This window comes from Oryctolagus cuniculus, chromosome 9, assembly GCF_964237555.1.
Source record: "Oryctolagus cuniculus chromosome 9, mOryCun1.1, whole genome shotgun sequence".
Classification (NCBI taxonomy): domain Eukaryota; kingdom Metazoa; phylum Chordata; class Mammalia; order Lagomorpha; family Leporidae; genus Oryctolagus; species Oryctolagus cuniculus.
In genome coordinates this window covers 3,249,955-3,275,134 of record NC_091440.1, presented here as the reverse complement: position 1 = coordinate 3,275,134, position 25,180 = coordinate 3,249,955, and the positions used below count along the sequence as shown (strand labels likewise).

General features: G+C 53.4%; 1 long non-coding RNA gene across 2 annotated transcripts; it reads left to right on the top strand.

Moving 5' to 3' along the window:
• The first annotated feature begins 2,242 nt into the window (after positions 1–2,242).
• Positions 2,243–19,182, top strand: LOC103349111 (uncharacterized). 2 transcript variants are annotated; one of them, XR_007920868.2, is made up of 3 exons: positions 2,243–2,333; positions 16,931–17,290; positions 17,387–19,182. It is a non-coding gene; the product is annotated as an uncharacterized lncRNA (long non-coding RNA). The 2 variants fall into 2 exon arrangements; XR_007920867.2 differs by having other exon boundaries at positions 16,862–17,290.
• The last annotated feature ends 5,998 nt before the right edge of the window (positions 19,183–25,180 follow it).

Sequence of the window (25,180 nt, the reverse complement as noted above, 5' to 3'; positions counted from 1 at the left end):
AGAGGGAGTCCCAAGGCCCTGGCTCTGCCGCCTCTGCCCAGGTGAGACATCGGAGTCAGGGACCAGCAGTACCCATGGTGTGCTGATGGCATCCAGCGACGGCGGCAGCCTCGGCGCGGCACACACAGCTCTGAGCAGGGATGGAAGGGCACCGTCACTCTGGGTGTGTTTCCACGGAGCTGAAATCAAAGACACATCAGTGAGGCTCAGGGCAGGCACCTCTGGGTGCTCCTTGTGGCCAGCTCGGCTGTGTCGCCACCAGCCAATTCCAGAAATGCAGCAATGCCCGCGGGCAGTCTGTGTCGCTGGGATGTGACAGCGCTGAGCTCACGCCAGTCACTGAGTGATAAGACGGGTATGTGTTACACGCTAAGACACGTGGTGTTCTTGCAATGCGTACCCTGGCCAGGTGATTCGCAAAGCCTTCCCCCAACAGCGGCTCAGCACAATGGAGGAACTTGCTAGAAATGCCAGCACCAGTCTCTCTTAGGCTCACCAAGGCGGAGACACTGAGGGTGGCTGGCTGCACACCAAACTTCCAGAATTACAGAAATCTTAGGGGTCGTCTGTGTCATAGCTCTCAATCCTGGGGGCAATTAGAAATGGCTAGAACCTGGGGCTGGCACCATTGCGTAGCAGGTAAAGCCACCACAGGCATCCCATACGGGTGCCGGTTCATGTCCTGGTTGCTCCAGTTCTGATCCAGCTCCCTGCTAATGCACCTGGGAAAACACCAGAGGATGGCCCAAGTGGATGGGCCCCTGCATCCATGTGGGAGACCAGGATGAGTTCCTGGCTTCAGCTTGGCCCAGCCCTAGCAGTAGCAGCCATTTGGGGAGTGAGCCAGCAGATGGAAGATCTCTCTCTCTCTCTCTCTCTCTCTCTCTGCAACTCTTATCTTTTAAGTAAATACATCAAGCTAAAAAAAAAAAAAAGAGGAAATATGTGTTACGCTTATGTAAAAATACAGGTGCCTGGTTCTCTCTCCCACAGGTGCTAAAACCCATATATCCAGGATGGGGCCCCAGCACCACATTTTAAAACTCATTTCCAAGCGTTTCTACCACGCTAGGGGAGGCGGGGGGTGAAAATCCTCAAGCGGAATCTGTCATGTGACCAAACCGATCATCTCGCTGATTTTATTAAATCCATCCTTCTACTGAAACATACCGGGATATCCCAAATTGCCGACCCAAAGCCCAAAGTCCGGGGCCAGAAACTGCCACCCACGCACAGTGACCATCCGTGCAGCAGCTAAGGAACGGTGTGTGCTGGCTATCAGAGGATCAGAGACTGCACGCGGAGCTGCGAGACTCGTCTGCGACCCGATGAGTCACCGGAGCAGCCCTGTGACTGCTTCTGCCCGCGTCAGCAATCGCTTGGTTTTCACAGTGAGCTCAGGTTTTTCAACTACATCCACAAAACCGCTCTTCCTGCGAGATGAGAACCCTCTGACGTGCTCATGATGGCAGCAGCAAACAGGTCATCATTTTCCCATTAACCTTAATCAGGATTCTTTCCTGTTCGCATTTTCCAAGCCGGCGATGTTGCATAAATACCGCGTTTCAAGCACAGCCACGCTGAAGAAGGGCTCTATTCCTGGGCTACGTGGTTGAAGCAAGTTTCCTGTGCGTCATTTTTCTGAGCCAGTTTAATTTTCAGGCAGCACTACCTAACTTTCCCTTGTTGTGTTGTGTGGCAAACGAAATGCCCGCTGCAGGCCACAGCCTCAGCCCAGCATCCCGCACCCCTCTGGCGCCCCCAGCCTCCTCCGCCAGCTGCCGGGGACAGCCACAGTGCTGCTCGGGCTGCCTCCCGCCTGCCCTGCACACAGGCCCGTGCGGTGAGAAGGCTGTGTTTCACAGGCACTCTGTGTTTCCATCTACCCACAAAAGAACTTCACCGACTGCGTGTCTTCCTTCCGCCATAAGCCGTTTGTGGAGGAGTTCTGAGGACCACGCGCTGATGCAACCCCTCGGGAAGACAAAAGCCCACGTCAGACCGCGGTGTCTGATGATGTTGACGATCAATATTTGCAGACCCGCGCTGTCTGTGATGACCCGCGTCCCCACCCCAGCTTCCTGCGAGGCCCAACCCCTCTCTCTGCTGGGAAATCGGCTGTTCATCACACAGGATGTGTGCGGCGCGGCTGCCCTTGGAACCTGAGACTTCCCCATTGTCACGGACTCAGTCATCATAGGCGGATCATAAAACAGACTGGAGGTTGCCATAGCAACGCTAACCAAACCGCCGCGAGGCAGGAGGCCTGCGGACTGGGAATGTTGTCCTCGCAGCCCCGACTCTCGGGGTTTGGAACATGACTCGAAACTGAGGTATCAGAATACAAAGCATCGGGCTTTGCCGAGAGGCCCGCAGCTTGGGGGTGTCAGGTTTCCCGGCAGAGTCAGAGAGCCCCCGATACATCAGCTCATTACAGAGACCTTAAGAACCACGTCAGCAGCCGCCAGCGCTTTCCAAGCAGGTGTACGGCCTCAGCTTTCAGGAAAAGCTCGGGCCAGCCGCGCTGGGGACCAGAAACAGAGAGGAGGTTCAGGGCGCTGGGCCCTGCTGAGGCAGCAGCCGCCCGAGGACAGCGAGCTGCTGCAGAGGGTCCCTGGCGATGCAGGGTGGGCACCTCCTCCCACTGGCTCAGCGGGCAGGCCTGTGTCCAGAGGCGGTCCCTCCCTGCGCGTCTCCATCGCCCTCCACTCTGGCTCCTGACACTCCACGCCTTCCTCTCCCATGCACAGGCCGGCACCAGGATCAGCGCAGGGTTCCCACGCATCCTTCCGCCTTTTCTTGATGCTTGCTAAGCCCGTGCGGTGAGAGTAGAAGCAGGCAGGGTCCTCACGGGGCGCCTGGGTGTGAGCAGGGACATGCGACTCACCCGCCCCCAAGGGCCCTTGGCTTGCTCAGCGCCATCCCACCTTGCAGGCCTGTAAGGGGCAGATGAGTGAGTGCCGACCCCCTTCAGGGGCTGTGACCCCGGACCCAAGATCACTGGCTGCCGGGAGTCGCTCTCAGGCGGAGAAGGCGGGGCTCTGGTGTGGACCTGCGATTCAGGGCCCCTGGCAGTCCTCTGAGCCGGAGAGGCCTGACACGCCGAGGGGACCTTGTCCTCCGGTCCTTCGGTGTCCTGTTCCCGTCTCATACCAGGGTCCCGGGAAGTCCGAGGAAGCCAGTCTTGAGTGGCACTTGCCGTGCAGCTTCCCCGGGAGCCACGTGTGCATTTGTGGGTGGAACCCAGGCTTGAGCGCGGGGCGCCCCCGTGCACACAGCCACGCCCAAGCCGGGTAGAGGGGGCTTGCGGAGCCGACACTCCAGGCTCCTCTCTGTTCCAGCTGGGAGGCTGGAGGGTCCTTGGGACCCTAAACTGAGCCCTGAGCTTGAGGTCCTTGGCTCAGTACCTGGCCAGGTGTGTCAAGGCAGCCCTGCAGGACCATCTTACTTAATGGAGCACTGCTTTCGTTATCACTTTGTAACGTGCAAGGATATGGCGTAACACGTATGCATATGGCGTAACATGTATGCATATTAGCTATAAAGGCTCCATTTGCAGCACCACGTGACCCCATAGAGCTTAGGGGTAGGTTTCATAGCAGCAGAGGCATCACACAGAGCGCAGCCCACAGCAATTTTCTTGACTTTTTAATTTTTTTTCTTACTTAGAAATAGAATTTTTTGCTTAAAAAATAGTGACTGACTAGCTGATGTCCAAATGGACATTGGATATACACAGTAACGAGAAAATTGGAAGACAAGTCAGATGAGAGATGAAAAGAGATAAAATGTGTTTCTGATAAGAACGCCATTCAAGCACCTATCTCGCCATCTTCCTAGACAGTTTTGGAGAATCTGTAATCCCGGCAAACCTGCCATCAATGCCGAGAGTGACGTGTCCCCGGGTTGCAAAGAGGAATACGACGCAGGGTGGTGGGGTGAGGGGTCAGCGTTCCATCTGACATGAGCACGCATCTGAGCTGTTCCTCTGCTCCGGCCTCAGATTGTCTGCTCGCGATACGGCTCCATCCGGCAGCGATGAATTGAGTTGTTCCAGGGATGGATTTAGCAGGCCGGAAGAGCAGGTGGCTGCCTAGGGCAGCAAAATGTGTTAGTGACTCTGTGGTTGAAGGGTCTGCGAGCTGCGAGGGGGCGGCCTGGGTCTGTGGCTCTGCTCCCCCACTTTGCCTAGGGCAGCAAGCTCCCAGCGGTACCCTAAGGTGGTATCCGGGGAACACTGGCGCACATTTGCATCTCTGATTAGAACTGAGCCGGGCGGGGCCGGGACAGGGTCTGTTTACCAGCTCATGTCGCTCCTTGGTGTTCTGCGTCTGCTGGTGCAGCTGCTGTGACATCTCACGGCAGGAAGAAGTCGGGCTTTGAGACAGGTGCCCAGGAAGGGTGCGTCAGGGTGTGCTGGCCCAGCAGCCCACAGGAATGGCTGGCTCTCGGGGCCTCCAATTTCCTCGCCAGCCCCTTTGTCCATTGTGTGCACCAGCACAGCGTGGAGGATCCCAGCTGAAACCTGTCCAAATCCACACCTGGCTCCCCCAGCTGCCAGTGCCATCTGTTTGGGTTATCTCATCTCAGGAAGCCTGGCTGAGCTGGGAGGGCGTTCTGAGAGCAGAGCTGGCTCTTGGCTATTGCTCGTTCACCACACCATAGCCATTACTCTCTTGTGTCCGTCAAGGCGACAGCTCATGAGACGCAGGTCGGCTGCAATGCAACACAGCGCACCAAGCACGGAACAGGAGGAGCCCACGTGGATGCTGGCCAAGACGGATCCTCCATTCTGCACAGGGAGCTGTGTCAAAGTGCTCGTCACAAGTTCAAGTTCATGACACAGCTGGGCAGGCCAATGAAGTGTGAAGGCTTGGCCAGCTGCCAGGAACGAGCACGTGGCGGGAAATATCCAGGAAAAGTGTCTTGAATTGGGAAAATGGCGGAGTCACTTAAAGACCACAAGTGCTTCTGATGGAAGAGGTTCGGCCCTGGCCTCAGTTCATAGTCAGTTCCGCCTGTGCCTCCAGGGCCAGAGCCCGAGGCCCCGTGTTCCGCCACCAGGAAGGCTGGAGCAAGGTCTGGCACAATTCTTGCCACGTCCCTCCTGCTGGGAACAGTGTCCTATCAGACCCAGGAACTGGTCTGGCTCCTACAGCCCGTTCCTTCCCCGAGTCAGCAAAAAGATAGGTCCTGTTTTTTTCAAAGTAATGGTAATTCTTGTCTGATCTGTGTGTCATTTGCTTTCTCAAAAGTATTTCCCAAAGAAAGAAAATGTAGTCGGGATACAGAGCCCAGGGATCTAGTCTCCCGTCAGTCTGCCCAGGCTATGCACTCCTACTGCCATGAATACGCACCTCAAGACCCGCACACAACTAAATGACGAAGCTTCATGAAGGCAAGGCTGTCGCTGGCTTTTCCTGAGAAAACGCACTCCAGCCTAGAGGCTCAGGATAAATCTGCCAGCAGGCAGTGGAGACCGACTCAGCCCAAAAGGATCTGGAAGGTGAATCAGGCAGAACTCCAGAGACCCCACTAGAGCCACGGATCTTAAGTCAAATGCAAGTCCTCAATGCCACAGGCAGCCGTCCGTGCAGGGATGAGCCGACGGGGAGTAGCACCGTGGAGACGGAGACGGACGCTTAGAAAATGCCCAATTTCACTGCAAAGCGATGCAACGAAGCTCACGCCACGAAATGACAATTTTTGTGTTGGAACTACGTAAACGCATGTTCTTCATACCTCTATACTCTTTGGTCTTGCGGATGCTTGTTTGCAACAGCTAAAGTCCTCGAATGCCTGTGAACAGATGAAGATCGAACGTGGACCTCATCGACTCACTGCACACGAAAGCAGAGGTCGGTGACTCAAGGCAGAGAGCCAGCTCGTGGCATCTGGGGTGCCCGGCCTTCCCACCAGGCCGGTCACCACCCACTCTGCTGCCCGGCACGCTTTAGCAGCACCTCTCAGGACAACAGGGAAGCTGCTGGCATTTCACCAGCTGATGGGCTTCTAGTTGCAAGAGTAAAATCATCTACGCCTATTGGAAGAGTGAAGGACAACGTAATCAAGTCCTCACAGGAAAAAGCAAACCACCGCGCTGCAGGTGTAACTCACCTACTGTATTTAAGGGGGAGCAAAGTCAGCCTTGAAGACGAGCCAGCAAACCCAGACGAGGGCTGCAAACCCAAAGTGCCGACGTGAGCGCTCACGGACGGCATTCCTCCGCTCGCGTCTTTCTGCCTCTTTTTCAATGCCAGGTGCAGCGGCTCTGTTCTCAGAATTCAATTCATAAAGCAGTCACACGCTGCAGCGTGGGATTTCATATCCTCTCTGTTGCCTTCCTCACCACAGGAAGACAAAGAAACAGAACCTGAGACAGCACAGATAATTCCTGCGTCATATAGTTTCACCTCCATAAGCCTCGGTGATTCACAAGGAATAAACAAAATGCATGCAAAAGAATTAGTCAAGGCCGGCGCCGCGGCTCACTAGGCTAATCCTCCGCCTGTGGTGCTGGCACACCAGGTTCTAGTCCCGGTCGGGGCGCCGGATTCTGTCCTGGTTGCTCCTCTTCCAGGCCAGCTCTCTGCTGTGGCCCGGGAGTGCAGTGGAGGATGGCCCAAGTGCTTGGGCCCTGCACCTGCATGGGAGACCAGGAGAAGCACCTGGCTCCTGGCTTCAAATTGGGGCAGTGCTGGCCGTAGTAGCCATTTGGGGGGTGAACCAATGGAAGGAAGACCTTTCTCTCTGTCTCTCTCTCTCTCACTGTCTAACTCTGCCTGTTAAAAAAAAAAAAAAAAAAAAAAGAATCAGTCAAAGCACCAGCACGCTGTATTGCCAAAAGTCTCCTTCCACGTGACCGGTCACTCACTCCCCGAGCACCAGCTGGCTTCTCCAGAGTTTAATTCTGAAGAGAACTCTACTGAGTTTTCAGATGTTCCTGCGCGTGCCGGGGGCGGGGGCGGGGCTTCTCATTGAGCAGATTTCACAAGATTCCCGCAAGGGCTGTGAGCCGCGGCCACCGTGAGGACAGAGTGCGGGAGGCGCTGGCAGCCATCTGACGCCAGCACGAGCAACGTGCGTGACAGCCTCTGCAGCGCGAGTTTCAGCCGTGTGTCCAACGCGGGGCGGGGGCGGGGCGGGGGCCGGGGCGGGGGCCGGGGCGGGGCGGGGCCCGGGGCGGGGCGGGGGCCGGGGCGGGGGCCGGGCCGACTCCACTGCTCCCATTGTTTGTTCACACAGGACTCCAGGAAATTTGCGTTTGAAATTCGTTTCTTACGTGAGGAAATAGATTTGCTGTACATTCTCCTTGATTTTCAGTGCTTCTTTTTTAACGGAAAGATTTGGGATATCTTTAGTGTTTTAAAAATTTATTTAAATTTAACTCACTTTTGTTCACAATCTCTGCTGATGTTGAAAATACCTTTAGAAAAGTACAGTATCTATCCCTAAGGATAAGAATTTTCCATTTGATAAAATAGTAATTTAGAAATGTTTTCTTGACAAGGATATGTACGCGACACAGAGACAGATATATGAGTCCTAAAGGCACCCCACTAAGCAGTGGGAACTACGGCAGATACCTGGGACATCTCCATTAGGGCTGGAACAAGATAAGGATGCTGGCTATCTCCACAGAGGACTAGCCAATGCAATTACACAAGAAAAATTAATTAGAGGCATGCGAGTGGACAGGAAACAGGGCCTTGTTCTCTGTTGACGGATGTTACGACACTGAACACATAACACAGAGAGAATGAAGGGTAAAACGTATCCAGGAAAAGAGTGCAGGCGGCACTTGGCCTGCTGGTTAGGGTCCCAGCTAAGACATCTGTGTCTCACATCACAGTGCTCGACTGGATCTCAGCTCCGGCCCCCGACTCCAGCGTCCGGCTAATGCCGACCCTGGTACGGGATCCTTTAAGGCTGCAGGTGACCGCTGGAACACGGCATTGCCAGCAGCCCAGGGGGCTGGGTGTGCTGTGACTTTCATTTGTCCCGTCCTCTCTGTTTCAGTCAATTTTATTTATAGGACAGACTTAGAAGTACAGAAAAATCAGGGAGTTACTGGAGGTCCCGCCCACCACACCCTGGTTTCTGCTGTCATTCACGGCGCCCTAGCGCACGTGTGGCCAACTACCGTCCTTATTATCAACCACAGCCAAACTGTACCGAACTCCCCCTGGGCTCACCTGTGTCTCTGGCCGTCATGCCTGTCCCAGCTCCTCCTTGGCTGTGCCGGTCTCTTCCATCACCGTGTCGTGGTCAGGATCCTGCTCGGGCGTTTCTACGTTGCCCATCTGTGCAGCTGGTCTGGTGTTTTCCTGATTAGGTTGAGGTTGCGAGATTTTAAGAAACACCTGCAGAGTGCAAACGTTCCTTCCATCACCTAATGGAGGGTGCAGAGTGCCCACAGGCCCCGGGACGGTGGCTGCCGCCTCGGCCACTGGGCGGCTTCCCTACCGTGGCATTGCTGTTCCCTTTCCTAATGCACACTCGCAAGGAAGCCCCTGCGTGCTGCAGTGAGGGGCTGCAGGCTCTGCTCCCCGTCTTCACGAGTGTAGCATCTACACGGATTATTGGGAATTCATGCACATGTTCTTTTGTCTATTCTTCTCTGTTTTTAAATGCATTTTTATTTATTTATTCAATCACTGATGGGTATCAGTATGGATTCTTTATCCCTTGGCATACTCTGTTTCCTACCCCATCTTGCCAACGTGCAAATGCGTTTGGAGAAGGAATTTCTAGAAAAATCAAGACTCATTCTGAGCCCTTCAACTTGTAACAAATGATCCAGTGGCCCCCTCAAAACTTATTGGCACGTGTGTCCCCCCAGAAAGGAAGGGAAACGGCCTCTTTGGTGATGCAGGGAGTTGAACTTCGGCCAAGACCAGTCTCGCTAGAGTTGTAATATGTTTACTGATCAATTGGCAAAGCAGTAAAATGAGCTGAAGTTCCCATATGCATTGGTGGAGTTCTCCCACAGCCTCGCTCTGAGGTCCGCCGTGGACTGACTTCTGTAATTGTTATCTAATTCCGAGTCTGAGTCTTTAAAAATTATAGTAATCTCTACTTTACAATGCTAATGACATATTTTATGCCCAGAGTTTCTTGCCTTTAATCTTCACTGCGGATAGCAGTGTTTAACTACTCAAATACCTCTCTGTCCTTTCTGATGTTTTTGTCCAGACGTAACCTTATCTGATATTTAGACTTTGATGCGTTACATCAGGAGCATTTTGAAGTTATATTCTTTCCAATCTTTGAATTTCAGCATTTTGAAACACATTTTTTAACCTTGTTTTTATTAAAAATCCATGTCCCAACTTTCTGTTTTGTGGTGTGGCTTTTCCTGCTGCATTGAGGCGTGATTGACAAATATTTTATGTATTTTCAGTGACCACCTTCATGTTTTGGTGCCCGTGTATAAAGTGAAATGACTTCTCCTATCAAGCTTCGCGAGGATCTTTGTTTCAGTAGTTGAGACAGGCTCCTGTGTGTTTATCACCTTTAGCGAGAGAGCTTTATTGCAACGCTAGCACCTCACCTCTCAGTGTATCGTAGCTCACTATGCGTCTTCTCTTGCGTGTTTGTACTTGTCTATTGAACCGAATAAGTCCTTTTCATCTGTGGGTTGACTTTTGACTCTGGAGCCCACTTTGCCACTCACATAGCTGTGTATGGTGCATGAGGCACAACCAGTGTACACTGGGCCCAGCCCAGCTCCTGCTCTCCCGGAAGTTGGGCACCAGTGGTCATCGTGAGAGCTCACCAGGCACCACCTCTTGCCCGTGAGTGGACCAGCCTCAGGTGCTGCAGCCTGGCCACATCCCAACCACAGTCTTGGGCCCCCTGAGCCACAACTGCACTGCAGAAGCGACATGGACAGGCCTGTTCTGTGAGCCACTAAATATGGGGGTGATTCTCCAGACGGCAGCGAATAGCTCACTTGCTCCTGTGGGAAAGTCTGGAGAGGTTTAGGTTTCTGACGTTCTACCTTATAGGAGACATTGTCTTTCGTTTTCTGTGCTGGACAGAATGATGTACCCTGCCCCATGCCCGGATCCTAACCCAGGAAAACTGTGAATCTGCTACCTTCAGCAGGTGCCTTGCAGATGTGGCCAAATTAAGGTTCCTGCATGTGGAGGATGGTCTTGGACTCACTGGGTGGGCGCCAGTCCCATCCTAAACAGGCAGGAGCACCTGGGGCAAGGCAGGAGAGAGACGGTGGCGGCAGGGGTCAGAGACATGGAGATGGCAGAAGGGGACCAGAGGCCAGAAGTGAAGGTGGTGCCCCCAGGGAAACGGGTTCTCCTTGAAAAGCAGCCAGGACTCTGACCACCAGAACTGTTGGATGTCCACTGCGTGCTGTTTGGAGTTACTCTCTGTGTTTCTATGCAGTAGCAACAGGAAACAAACACACCTTGTAACTCCAGGCATCCAGACTGCTGGCCAGCTGTGTCTTATGTTCTACGTGCGTTTTGTCAGGCACGCATTACTCTCTCAGACTGGAAATGTAAGCCCTTGGCTTCAGGATTTTTGTTTTTTAAATAAGACTCAAGATATTTGCTGTTTTGTTATCTGTCACTTTCCCTGGGTAAATCTATTACACATCATAGATCTTGCAAGATCACCGTAACCTCACGAACTCTGTTTATTTCCATTCTTATCTGTGCTTCTCATTCCTGCCGCCTGGCCTGGTGCTGCATGCGGAGTGCACCTGCTCACTGCACCTGCTGGTCTGCCACCGTCATCTCATGCCCACCCGCTGTCAGCCTGCACAGCGCCTCCTTCTGATGCCACGCGGTAGCACACAGGCGCCAGTGCGTCTTGGCCGTGTGTTTCCCTTTTTCAATCTGTGAAGATCCGTTGGTTGTGATTTCCTCATTTACTGGCCATGTTTTCCGAATGCATCTTTTCATCTGAAAATTCTGTTCTGTGTTCTTCCTTCCCATTTGTAAAATTGTACGAAATCTGGATCTTTGATGCTATGCGCGTGCTGTGACCTTAAGCGTGCCTCACGTTGGAACAGACAAAGCTCTGGGTGCGCCAGCTCCACCCGGGAAACCTGCCCAGACAGGAGCAGCGAGTTCTTCGGGAAGGCAGGTGGTCTCGGCAGGACCAGGGTCCCGCAGGTGCCAGGTTCGCGACCTTACCTTGTATCAGCCGAGAAGGCTCGGCTCACAGGGCGGCCTCCCTGCCGAGCTGCTCTGCCTCGTGTGCCCAGAGCACCACCTTTCATGACGTCTTCTTGCAGTTCCCCTCCAAGTGTCTCCTCTACTTTTTCTCAGCACAAAACTCATCCGGGAATGCTCCCGGGACAAGCAGTCACCACGTCCCCGCCTGCGGGCCCGAGGTTGGATCAGTCTAATGTGCGCGGTCTCATAGCCTGCTGGGTGGCGGCACAGGGCTCACCTCCAGGGCTTCCTGTGCTGTCATTGTTGGGGGTCCCCTGATCATCGCCATCTCTCTTTGTGTGTCCCCGAAAGCGAGGTCCCCTGGCTGCTGTGTGCTTCTTAGTCTGGAGTTATTTCTTAGAGGGGGAGGAGAAAAGTCGATTTTAATTCACCAAACTCAATTCAGAATCAGAAATCCCTAAGCAGTTCTGGATGGACGGGTGTCTATCATGTTTTAAAGGATCTGTAAGGAAGAAGTTTCTGACTTTTCCTTTGGCTTCCTACGAGCGTGGCTGGGTGATTTGAATGTTGATGGACCCATGTGCCACAGTAGATTTGCCCTGATCCCCGGATCACCCGCTAATTCAAGAAGCGTGTTTTCTATGCCTTCAAGAAAGTGAATGATAAAAGCATTTGACCGGACTTAATCATATCAGAACCTCTTGGCTCGCTGCTAATAACTTCCTTTCAGGTTGATATCGGTACATTAATCACCGCTTTTTGAAGCAGTTCCTCACTGCTTTCCGTTTCATCCAATTTTACTGCCAATCAGCTCATGTCACTCTTCTGTGTTTCCGTACAAGCGTTACGAGGGCTCTGCCACAGGCTTTGACGGGACCCAGACACACCGCACCCCCATCCTGGGAGCTGCGGGGCCAGTCACTGTGCCAGAAAGCAAATGAGGTCCGACTCGTCCTCGGGAAAGCCTGCGGATTCTGGCCTCCAGGGCGCGTTCATCGACAGCCCGGCAGCTCATGTCTGTGCCTATCCATACTCTGGTCTTCTGCAAAGACAGCTGGAATGGGTTTGCAGTCACGCATCTGAGTTCTCTGCCCCTTGGGAGAAGCTGACTGCTGGACCTGGAGCCTCCTTCCCAGTCCAGGAGCAGCTGCCTGGGCAGGTGGGGCAGTGCACACCCCGGGGCCCAGGTCTGTGTCCCCTGCTCTCGTCCAGGGAGACGGCTGGAAAACGCCTGCGGCTTCTGCTCCTGTTGAGCCAGAACTGTGGGCCCGGGCGGTGCCCAGGAGCTTCTTGCCGTAAGCCTTCTGGAAAGCTCGCCGGGGCTGCGGATCCTGACTCCACCAGCAGCTGCTAAGTGTGGGAGATGAAGGCACAGCCTGATTGGCCCCTCCAGGTGCTCACAGGACATGCTGGACCCACCTTGGGCCGGGCCGACGCCCCTGAGCGCAGAGCCAAGAGCAGCCTCCTCCTTGTGATGCCGTCCCGCGCGGCTGCGTTAGCTAGGGCCTCCCGCATCCACAGCCGACTGCGGCGCTGCCCTCCCTGTCCTTGTCACCCACAGTTTCAGAATCTGAACCCCTCAGAGCGCTCCCTTGAGAGGCGCAGGTTTATTATCCCTCTACCCGATTGTCTTTCCCAGCAAGTTCCATGGCAGGCTAAGACGGAGGATGTTTAAAAAGGTGCTTACCAGTCGGCAACACGGCTCACTAGGCTAATCCTCCACCTTGTGGCGCCGGCACACCGGGTTCTAGTCCCGGTCAGGGCACCGGATTCTTTCCCGGTTGCCCCTCTTCCAGCCCAGCTCTCTGCTGTGGCCAGGGAGTGCAGTGGAGGATGGCCCAAGTGCTTGGGCCCTGCACCCCATGGGAAACCAGGAGAAGCACCTGGCTCCTGCCTTCGGATCAGTGCGGTGCGCCGGCCACAGAGGCCATTGGAGGGTGAACCAACAGCAAAAAGAAGACCTTTCTCTCTGTCTCTCTCTCTCTCACACACTGTCCACTCTGCCTGTCAAAAAAAAAAAAGGGTACTTACTTCTGCTGGGCAAAGTCCTCTCTGCAGAGCCTGTGCCCGTGGGCATGATTCCCTGCGTCCCTTTCTCCCTCTCTGGCCCTCCCCACACCTGCTCCTGTCTAGACTCCCCTCCCAGAAGGGGACACGTCAAGCCACCTTTGTCTCTCCTACCTCTGCCTACCCACTACAGCTACCAAGGTCTGCTGACTCCATCTTCATTTATTTACTTGTCTTTAAGATTTGTTTATTTCTTTGAAAGGCAGAATTGCAGAGAGAGAGGGAAAGCGTGAGAGAGATTCCATCCCTCTACTGGTTCACTCCCTGAATGGACACAATGGCCAAGCCTGGGCTAGAGTGAAGCTTCATCTGGGTCTCCCAGGTGGGTGGCAGAGGGCCAAGGACTTGGGCCATCTTCCGGTGCTTTTCCCAGGCCACCAGCAGGGAGCTGGATCAGAAATAGAGCAGCCAGGACGCGAGTCGGGGCTCCCAGGGGATGCCGGCGTCACAGGTGGTGGCTTAACCTGCTGCACCACAACGGCAGCACCAATCTCCATTTGTTGGCACCAGCTCCTTCTCTTTGCCGCCGTCTCACTCTGCAGCCTTGCACCTCTCCATCTCATTAGCTCAACATGCTGTGTGCCAGGTTTCCCCCACCAGATCTGCTCTCGTCTGCCAGATGGGTATTCCTAATATGTCGTGCAGAAGTTTGCTTAACATACTGAGGTCTCTTCTGAAACCATAATCAAGAAACAGAAATGCCAGTTACAACCAGCCAAGAGCATGATGGGATGCCTCATGCTGCGATTCAGCCCACGCATCAGCAATGAACACACAAGAATGAGAAGTCGACAAGGTCACTCGTATAAAAACTTTCACATGTTTTCTGTTAGGCTTAGAACCTTAGAGAACAGTGCGTGTAATAAATCATTCTTGGAAATGTGTGAAAATGTAGCAGATTGGTTATCTTTTAATGTTTCTTGGAGTTGGCTTAGTTTCTGAGTGTCCGTCTACTGGAACGTGCTGGGGTAAATTCCCCCCTGGCTTGGAAGTCCCTGCTGGAGCTGTGTTGGGCACCTTAGAAGAGCAAGCAGGTAAGACACCAACCAGAAACCAGAATGCATGAGGGAGGAAAAAATGCCAATTAGAGCAGCCAGAATTTTTACTAATTCTCCCCTGAAAACTTTAACATGTTTACTTCCATTGGAACTAAGTCTGCTATGTGTAAGGAAAGGTTTAGGTGGAATGTTTGGCTTGAGAAGTTTGAACACACTGTTACACTGTCATGTGCAACCCAGCGGGAAGCTTCTGCACTGCAAAGGAAACACTCAACAAAATAAAGAGGCAACTGACAGAATGGGAGAAAACACTCGCGAGTTACACATCTCCTAAAGGACTAACATCCAGGACACACAACGAACTCAAGAATCTCCACAACAAACAAACAAACCACCCCTTTAAGAAATGGGCTAAGGATATGAACAGGCATTTCTCAAAGGAGGGACTACAGACGGCCAACAGACACATGGAAATATGCTCAGGATCACTAGCCGGTGGGGAAGTGCAAGTCGAAACCACAGTGAGATGTCACCTCACCCCAGCTAGAATGGCTCTCATCCAAAAATCAAACAATAGCGAATGCAGACGAGGATGTGGGGAAAAGGCGCCTTAACACGCTGTTGGCAGAATGTAGACTGGCACAGCTGAGCGCCAAGTCATGGGATCTGTTTAAAAAAATAACAAAAAGAAGAGATCTTCAGATTTTGTAGCTCACCCTCCCTCTTGATTACCTTTTCGCTGCTAGGTGATCCTGGGGGCATCGACTGTATCTGGAACACGGCTGTATCCCCCTGAAGCAACTGGCAGCATCCTGCCAGGCTGTAGCTGTGCCCACCTGTTTCACGCCACTCATCTTTTTGTTAGAATTAGGTGCCAGTCCACCCCGACTTCCCCTTACCTGATTTTCCAGCAGTCGTTCTAAATGTTCCTCTTTCCTAGAATGCTCTTCTTTCTCTCTAGCTGACCAAGTCTTAGTCATCATCCAATTGAGTTTCCCCCAAAACAGTGCTTGCAATGGCCCTAGCACAACAAAACTGTTGCTTTCGCTGGAACTCCCCAGCCCTGGTGTGTGCATCTGCCAGGCTCTGCTGCTCCTGATCCTCCCCACGCCCTCAGGTAAGGGTCACCTCTCTCTTCACACACAGCACGCTCTGGGCCCCTGCAGAGCCAGGCACACAGCATCCTGGATGAGACAGCCACAGTTCCTGTACGGATTGAGAATACTTCCTTTGTCCTGTAAATGGCTGGCAGTGGCCATCAAGAGCTAGATGTAGTCAGATTGCCAGATAAACCACAAATGGGGACGATCTGGGCCAACTACTCAGTAATACTAAAGAGTTGCATTGTGTTTTGATGGAAATTTAATTAGGTAAAAAACCTGCATTTTTCATAATTTAGTTGTATTGCATATAAGCAAACATGGACGCATTTACAGATGTTTGGTCTATTGAAAGTACTGTTGATAAGAGTTCATTTTACTATTTTAAGTTGTTTAATATCAATATGTGATAGAAATTAATGGTTGGCAATGATTTCTGTCTACCTGTGGAAAATTTAGATTTCTTACAGTGTTGTGACGCGGTGGGTTAAGCAGTGCCTGCGATGCTGGTTTCCCAGAGAGCAGCACTGGTTGGCGTCCCGGCTGCTCTGCTTCTGATTCAGCTCCCTGCTGATGCACCCGGGACGTTGTGGAAGATGGCCCGAGTGGAGGGCTCCTGGCTCCTGGTTCCTGGCTTCAGCCTGGCCCAGCCCCGGCCATTATGCCCATGATGGGTGGAGATCTCTGTCTCTCCTTCTCTCCCTGAAGCTCTGGCTTTCAAAGGTGTAAATGCACCGTTAAATAAGACAAATCGCCGGCGCCGGGGCTCACTAGGCTAATCCTCCGCCTGCGGCGCTGGCACACCAGGTTCTAGTCCCGGTCGGGGCGCTGGATTCTGTCCTGGTTGCCCCTCTTCCAGTCCAGCTCTCTGCTGTGGCCAGGGAGTGCAGTGGAGGATGGCCCAAGTACTTGGGCCCTGCACCCCATGGGAGACCAGGAGAAGCACCTGGCTCCTGCCATCGGATCAGCGTGGTGTGCCCGCTGCAGCGCGCCAGCCGCGGCGGCCATTGTAGGGTGAACCAACAGCAAAGGAAGACCTTTCTCTCTCTCTCTCTGTCCACTCTGCCTGTCAATAAATAAATAAATAAATAAATAAAATAAGACAAATCATTTATGGTGAGATGTAGGAGCTCCTGCTGAAGCCATTTTTTGCTGGTGACAATCACCCCAATGCCTTTAGGTAAGTCTTCCTTTTTAAGGAAGTTTATCTTGACAGAGCAGTCAAACTTAGAAATGCAGCTTAGAAGCAGTGAGATGTTTAACCTCTCCCAGAGAGGGAACATTTCACGTAAGGGATTTCAGCTGGGGGATTTTTCAGCACAGTCTCCCAGCTTCTCAAGTGAGAATCAGAGGGTGGTGCCCTCGGGGCCAGCGCTGTGCAGGTGGACACTCCCTCCTCCCTCTGCTTAGTTTGTGAAACCTGGGCTGGGGCGTGCTGTGAGCGCAGGCTACTAAAAGCACACGTTGATTCCATGTTGACATAAAATAATTTGGACATACTCACTGAAATAGCACATTCTTAGAATGAAATTCCTGTATTATTTCCTTTTAGCTTTAAACATGCAGCCACTAGAAAAGTTGCAGACCACAGGCAGGGCTCGCACCCTGTTCCGCCCCACAGGGCCGCTGCGGACGGTGAGGGACGGTGTCGGGCAGCCCTCAACCCAGCGCTGGAATCGTGTTCACAGAAGGCTTGGAAACAAGGCTGGTCGCTCCCGCGCATTCTAAACAGGAACAGAACAGACCGAGAAAGAAGGCACCGGTGGGGAATTTCTCTCAGTTGTTGCTAATCTATGACCTTTAAAACAGCCCACACCAAGACCCCAGTTTTCAGCGTTGGGTGGAAAGACTGATTTGGGGAGATGATTGAACCCACATTCCCACGCGTGGTGAGCGCCGTGAGAAACAGGCGATCCTGCCGGCTCATAAGAATGCAGCACCACGGCTTCCCAGAGCACGGGTTCCCCTCGGTGCCTCGCTGGTAGGAAACCTGACAGGCGACATGGAAAAGCCGTGGCGGGGGGCTGGATGACGAGGAATCTCATTCACAGTAATCAGGGTCTTTTTTCCCCCCCAGCCCCCGTGGCGGACGCCCGCCTCTTCCAGGTCAAAGAGCTCAGGTGATCAGCAGCCCACGACACTGACAACATCATCTTGTTTCTGAAGACCACGTCGGGTGCCTGGAGCAACTTCGGAGCAGAAAGTGTTTATTATCTTCTCACCCAAGGCCTTCACGTGGCTACACTGTGGATTTCTAAACATGATGACCGATGATGAGACAGCACACTTGTCACGAAGTCCTTGTGCCTCCTCATCAGCGGGACACGCAGGGACAGATCAAAGGAACCGGCTTCCTTTCCTTGCCTAAAGAGTTCCTTTGGAATGCATTATGGAAAATCGTGACCCTTGCCCTGTTAGCAAGGTTTGCTGGGAACAGCGCGATGGTGATTAATATATTTGGACAAGATGGACTTCCTGCGTGGGGTCCAGCCTAGAATGCTGTAATCTCGTTATTCTTTGCATCCATCTATGGGCTCAGAGCTGGTGTGCACGTACAAAGGGGACGCCTGTCTCTTGGCAGCCACTGAGGAGTGGAATCCGACCGTCTCCACGGCCTCGGAGGCTGGCGTTGGTGGGCACCGCTGGCCAGACAGCCTGCCCTTCACCAATGCCCCAGCCCCGGTGCCGCTGGGAAATTGCACGGCTCGCGGATGTTAATGCCAGTCTAATTACATATTTGGGCTTCCGTTCTGGCAATGGGCTGTACTTAAGCAAAATTTAGTGCCGTCTTATGTGTTCCTACAGCTGGGTAATTACAAGGCACTGAAGTTCTCGGAGCAGGAAATTAATGATACGAAAATCAGCGGCTCTTTAAAGGGTGGTTATTCTCTGCGCTGCCAGGGACCCGTGACTGGAAGGCACAGGAGCTCAGGGCAGACCCAGTCCAGAGCGCGGAGGGAGGCAGGGGCAGCTGGGCTTGGCCCTGCGTAGAGGTTGCCAAAGCCGCTACAAGACTTCATCTTGGGGCCAGTGCTGTGGCATAATGGGTAAAGCCACCACCTGCAGCGCCGGCATCCCATGTGGGCGCTGGTTCCAGTCCTGGCTGCTCCACTTCTGATCCAGCTCTCTGCTGTGGCCTGGGAAAGCAGTAGAAGATGGCCCAAGTCCTTGGGCCCTTGCACCTATATGGGAGACCCGGAAGAAGCTCCTGGCTCCTGGCTTCTGATCGGCACAGCTCCAGCTGTTGCAGCCCTCTGGGGAGTGAACCAGTGATCTCACACACGGGATCCCGGGCAGCTCCCAAAGCCTCGGGTAGGAAACTTCCCTAGGTGGTTCCCTCAGCTCTTCCCACACAAGGTGAACGGGCTTTTCTGATGTGATTCTTATATCAACAGTGTTACAGATATCGAATTCCATACAGGTACTGTATTAGCCAGAGACGGTTGGCTAAGGCTCACTACAGAAAAAAATGTAAAAACATGAACTGTGCTCTACTTTGCTCTTTTATTCCAGGTCATCAACAGGGAATGGCTGTTCTACCTTAGTGAATGAGGTCTGTCTGTGTCGAAAATGCATTATGGGGGTCGACACTGTGGCTTAGCAGGTAAAGCAGTCACCTGCAGTGCCGGCATCCCATGTGGGTGCCAGTTCAAGTCCCGGCTGCTCCACTTTCCAATCTGGCTCTCTGCTGTGTGGCCTGGGAAAGCAGTAGAAGATGGCCCAAGTCCTTGGGCCCCTGCACCCACATGGGAGACCTGGATGAAGCTCCTGGCTCCTGCCTTCAGATCAGCACAGCTCTGGCCATGTGGCCAATTGGGGAGTGAACCACTGGATGGAAGATTCTCTCTCTCTCTTTCTCTGTCTCTCTCTCTCTCTGTGTAACTCTTTCAAATAAATAAATAAATTAAAAAAAAGAAAGAAAACGCGCTATGATTCCCAGATTGGAATCAGGACAATGACGAAGGTAAAAATATTCTGCAAGAGAGCTTGCATTTGGCAGGGTCAAGTCCCTTTCTTAATTAACACAAATCCTTGAAGATGGGGAAAACAAGAAGGCAAATGCAGGATTTTAAGTGAACCTATTCAGTTTTCTTCCAAGGAGGCGGGACTTGGTCTGGGCTATTTAGCATTCAGCCCTGACACATATTAAGGGGGTCTGGGTAGTTGTCGGGACAAATCCTCCAGGCCAGCAGGCCCTGGGGGACAGCAGAAACTCAGCTACGTGCAGATGGCCCGCCCGCCCGTGGTTTGGCTGAGAGGACCCACAGGCCCCACGTTGTCTCTTCCTCTTGCTCTCCCCCCAACAGAAGTGAGGGGCCAGATGTGATGCCTGCGTGTGCAGGGGGGGTGCCTGGAGTGTGTGTGTGTGTGTGTGTGTGTTTGCTCGTCCATGTGAGTGCCCGTGTGTGTGTGGTTGTGTGCACACACGGTTAATCCAGTGTCAGCATGGGCCTTTGAACCCAACCCCAGCTCTGTCTGTCTCAGGCCAGTCTGGGTCCACAGAGCTCAGGCTCAGGGTGCTGGATCCGATCCCCATCCCGGGGAGTTTCCTGAACTCGTATGGCTTCCCGCTGACATCCCCTAGGGCTTCTGAGTTGCTAGGTCTGGGGAGGGGCCGAGCACTGGACTTCTGCAGTTTCGCAGGTGACACTAATGCCGCGTGCCGGGACGATGGAACTCCCCATGGTCTGTAAAATGGCAGACTACAGTCATAGCGGCAGTGGCGGAGTGACTGTGGAACAGGGTGCGAAGCTGGCCCAGCACCAGGCCTGCAACACGGAGGGAGCCAGCAGGCCCCAGGTGTTTCCCAGGCAGTGTCACCAAGTCCCAGACGTGCAGGCTTCAGCAGCAGCAGCCGCCTGTCTCACAGAGCTGCAGGCCAGGGGTTCGAATCCGGCCAACTCAAGGCCTCACTCCCTCTCTGTTTCTGGCTTCTAACAGAGGTCTGTGCATTCCTGGGCTGGCAGCTGCGTCACTCCAGCCTCTGCCTCTGCCAGCCCGTGGCCTCCTGCCGTCTCTTCTTCACATGGGGTGACCCCATCTCTAAGACCATCAGTCATGTTGGCCCAAGGCCCCATCCTACAAAGACCCCACTTAAACGGGAGCTCCCACTCATAGGTAGGAAGGGCTAGGACCCCAACATACCTTTCTGGGGGCTACACCTCAGCCCATATCACGATCACTATTCATGAAATCAAGAAACATAAAATATCTGTAGGAGTCTTATCTCTTCCCACACCCTCTTCCTGCTTCCGCAGCTTTAGAGAGCTGTGAATGTAGAAGAATCTAGAAGCTAGTGTGGTATGCCAGGTGTTGCCCACTCTTCCCTGGCGCTCACTGAGGTCCCTGACAGAGCCTGAGGAAGGGCACACCTGCTACCATGCACCCACACGGTCTCTCCATCCGAGGGGCTCACAGCAGCAAAAAGTCACCGATTTGGAAGAGTGCCCGCTCGTGCACCAAGCAATGTCATGCCCAGAAATTCAGATTTTATGAACCACCCACTGAGGGTGTTTGAAAAGCCATTTTAGGGTGTGTGTAAGGCGATGGAGTTGTTTCGATGCTATTTTTCCATATGCACACACAACAGCTTCGTTCCACACAAGAACACGTGTATCATTTTCTGAAAACATCTCTGTATCTTGTCTTCTCTCACATGCAGTTCAGTAGTCTATGTACTACGTCAGGTTCCAGCAGGTAAAGACGTATGGTGATGACCTCGGGCTGCTGCTTGATGGTAGGCTAGTTACAACAATCACCATGGGCTCACTAGTCTTTAGCTTGCCAAAAGATAAGACACAGTATGTAGGATATACCCCAAGTATTTAACTACAAACCCCCATTTAGATGTCCTGTATCATAAGAAATCAGTAGGTCCTGAATGGGGAAAATCTGCACCAAAAATGAGCAGGACCCAGCGTGTTGGGCACGCCCATCATTGTTTAGGTCCCCACATGGAATCTAGGCCCGCTCTTTGATGTGCTGGCTTCAGCAACAATGCAGAAGAAAATTGTTGCAAAAAGGTAATAATTATAACAGAAATATTTCTCTTCTTACATGGCGCTATGCATGCTATCCACCAGCCACCTCCAATCTGAGGAAGAAGAGGAAGTAAACTTTGTTCTTTGCCATGTGGAAAACGTTCTCAGGTTTAATATTGAGATTTCCAGTCCTGGGAGCCCAATAGGATGAGGTTCCTCTAAATTCTCTTGAATGTTTCAATAATAGAGGTTTAAAATCCGATGTAAGTAGTGGCCTTTTCTTGTGATAAAAGAGAAAAAAAGAAAACAATATTTCAAAGGAATGGCTTCACAGGCATGCAACAGTGCAGCCCTTGATTAGATTTTGTAGCCTCTGATTGCAGTGGATCTAAAATATGAGTGACCCACTAGCCGGCAATGGATAGACTGCTGGTCTCTCTATCACTGTGGCACTTAGAGATATCCAGATCCTGTCGACTCGGCAAAGACAGACGAGGAAGTGCAAGGACATGTAACACAGAGCTGTCACGGAAGCTAAGGAGACGCAGTGGCTTCCACACTCTTTGTCACGTTTCCACTCTGCATAATCCTTCATCATGAAAAGACGCCACTGGCTCTTTAATCACTTCCCATTGCAGAGTGTCTTCCCGCCGCTTGCTCGCGACACTCCAGCCCCCTCCTCACCGGGCCGCCGGACCCCAGCACTGCAGTGGGGGCTCCAGACCCTGCCTTCCACATGGGTACCGTGACCCAGAGCTGTCGCAATCTGCTGCGAATTCTAACCTGAACTACTGTAAGAAATCACTAGAAGGCCGGCGCCGCGGCTCACTAGGCTAATCCTCTGCCTTGTGGCGCCGGCACACCGGGTTCTAGTCCCGGTTGGGGTGCTGGATTCTGTCCCAGTTGCTCCTCTTCCAGGCCAGCTCTCTGCTGTGGCCCGGGAGTGCAGTGGAGGATGGCCCAAGTGCTTGGGCCCTGCACCCCATGGGAGACCAGGAGAAGTACCTGGCTCCTGGCTTCGGATCAGTGGGGTGCACCAGCCACAGCAGCCATTGGAGGGTGAACCAACGGCAAAGGAAGACCTTTCTCTCTCTCTCTCTCTCACTGTCCACTCTGCCTGTCAAAAACAAAACAAAAAAACAAAACAAAACAAAAAACAAAACAAAATAAAACAAAACAGAACTCACTAGAGCCAGGCCCCACAGCCGGGCTGGTACTCACGGTGTAGACTCATGCAGCTCTGGTGTCCCGTGCGCTGGAGTTCAGGTTTGTCAGTGCCCCCCGTCTTGACAGACACCGAGGAAGTCTAATTCTCCCACGGCCTTGTCCTTGACTCCTGCTTCGATTTGTCACTCACGCAGCCCTGGACTCCGGTCTCTGCTCAGACCCATTCAGCCAATATTTCACACAAAGTGGTGGAGAGTGCACCACTGCTCCAAGGACACGCGGGCGCCCACACTTCCTGCAAGCGTGGACGTGAGGTCCACACAGCTGGCCCCACACCTCCCTCAGTGCCCAGGGCCCAGGAAGGCTGTTTGTGGCTGTGCACTGAGCTTTGCTGTGGCTGGTGAAGGAGCGGAAAGCAGAGAGCCGAGCCGTGAGCAGGAGGTGGGTGCCAGGCTACCCCGCCTCTCCTGTTCTCCGTCCCCGCGTTCTGTTCAGCGGACGTGACCGACACCGAGCAGGCTGCCCACACTGTCCATCTCTGAGCAAATCAGTAGTCACCACCTGCACTCAAGGAGGAGTGACCCTCACGCCGGCCCCGAACTGTCCCTTCTGTCCTTGCGGGTTCTGTCCCCAAGATCACTGCTTAGCCTGAGAGCAGTGGAGACGTAAAGTCTCAGGATGAGAACAGGAAGCCGGAGGTGCGTTCTCCACCCAACAAGGCTCTGCTCTGTGTCTGCGCCACTGTCTCCCCACCCTGCTGGGCCAGCTGTGGGGCTGTGTGCACCAGGACAGGCCCCCAGGGCAATCCGGGTCTCCTCCTGCAGGTGGACTGAGGGGTCTCCTGTAGGCTCCATGTCCCCAACCAGCAGCTGCAGAAAGACCAGGGTTCTAGAAACTTCCTCGAGAATGTCATGATTCAAACATGACCTTTGTTATCTGATTGATGAAAAAAAAAATGAACCAAACAAAAAGATATTTTAAAATAATTTACAAGCTCTAGGGCTGTCTACCAAAATAAAATCGCACTTGGTGGATTAGTTGAATAGTAAAGAAATAAATGTGGCATGACAAGCAAGAGTTGTCCAGACCTTGGCCTTGAAGGATGGGTAGGAGGAGGGAAGTGAGGGGGGCCCCACCACTGGTCTGACCCCCAACTGTCAGCCTTCCCCTGTCTTGCCTGGCACGGCAGTGCTGGGGACAGACTCAGAGGAGCGGAGGATAAACGGGCGGTGACGCACGGGAACATGGTGTCCGCGTGGCGTGCTGGCCCTTAGCTGAAACAAGGTCCTGTGGCCTCCATCCCCCGCCACCGCAGGCTGAAGGCCCAGGTCTGGGGCAGCTGGGAAGGGGGAGGAGCCTCAAGGAGGCAGAGCTGGATGCCTGCACGTGTGCGGGCGGAGCCTCCGAGCAGCCAACGGCAGCGGGTCAAGTGTGGTGACCTCAAGTGTGGTGACCGGGTCACTCCGCAGCCACACTTCCTGGTGCCAGCACCTCCTCCCCTCCCTCTCACAGCACGGGAATCTTGTCTCTGCTCTCACTGAACCAGGGAAGCCCATCGCCCAAGACCCCCAAGCCTGTAGCCCACCTAAGGGTCTGGGCTGATGCCCCCGGCAGCAAACACCACGGCCTCTGCACAAGCCTCTCTCTGTGCCGGCAGGCATCCATTTCCTTGTCTCTCACACCTCCCTGTCGCCACTGCTCCCCTTTGCCTTTGTCTTGGGCCTCTTGGAAGCCTGGGTTCTCTGGGGACTTCTCTTACACCTTGCAGACCCGAGCGTGCTTGTTGACATCCTAGGAACCCCTCAACCTTGGGTGATTCAACCTCCCTCAGCTTCGGTTACTGGGTTCCTGGGTGCAGCTGATGGAGGAATAGCTTCTGCGGGTCCCCCGGAGGACCAGCCCAGGCGATGGCTCTGTGCTGCTTCGTACGGCGCGGGGCACCCACAGGCAGCCATGCAGCACGGTGCCGCGGCTCACGTTAAGCCTTCACAAAAGCAGACGGTCTCCCTCCCCCTCTGTCCACGCCTCCTCTGTCTAGTCACATAATTCTGCCATGGATTTTTTTTACAGACTGTATTAGTTTATTTGAAAGATGGTGTTATAGACAGAGAGAAGGAGAGACAGGCAGAAAGGTCTTCCATCCACTGGTTCACCCCGCAAATGGCCACAATGGCTGCGCTGATCCGTAGCCAGGAGCCAGGAGCTTCCTCCAGGTCCCCCATGTGGGTGCAGGGGCTCAAGCACTTGGGCCATCTACTGCTTTCCCAGGCCATGACAGAGAGCTGGACTGGAAGAGAAGCAGCCGGGACACAAACCAGCAGCTATAAGGGATGCCAGTACCGCAGGTGGAGGCTTGGTCTACTGTGCCACAGCCTGGGCCTTCTGCTGTTGTCTTTTAGCTCCTTCATTTGCTGGTATCTCTTTGTAGACTGTGAGATTTGTAAGAACCGGAAGTCTTGCCTTGTGCTAACTACGTTGATCCCAGCCTGGCGTGCCTGCTGCTGTGTAGATCTGTAGTTGTGTGACAAATGACCCTACCTCGCTGTGCGTTGGCTGTTGCATTGGGTATTTACCGCTCTGTAACCCATGGCTCCACCTTGCTCCCAGCCCAGAGCGAGCGGGAACCCAGTGCACGCTCCCAGTGTGGGGGAATGGGGACCCTGTTGGCTGTCGCGTTGCTCGTCCACAGCTGACTCCCAGACTTAGCAGCTGGACCATAGCGG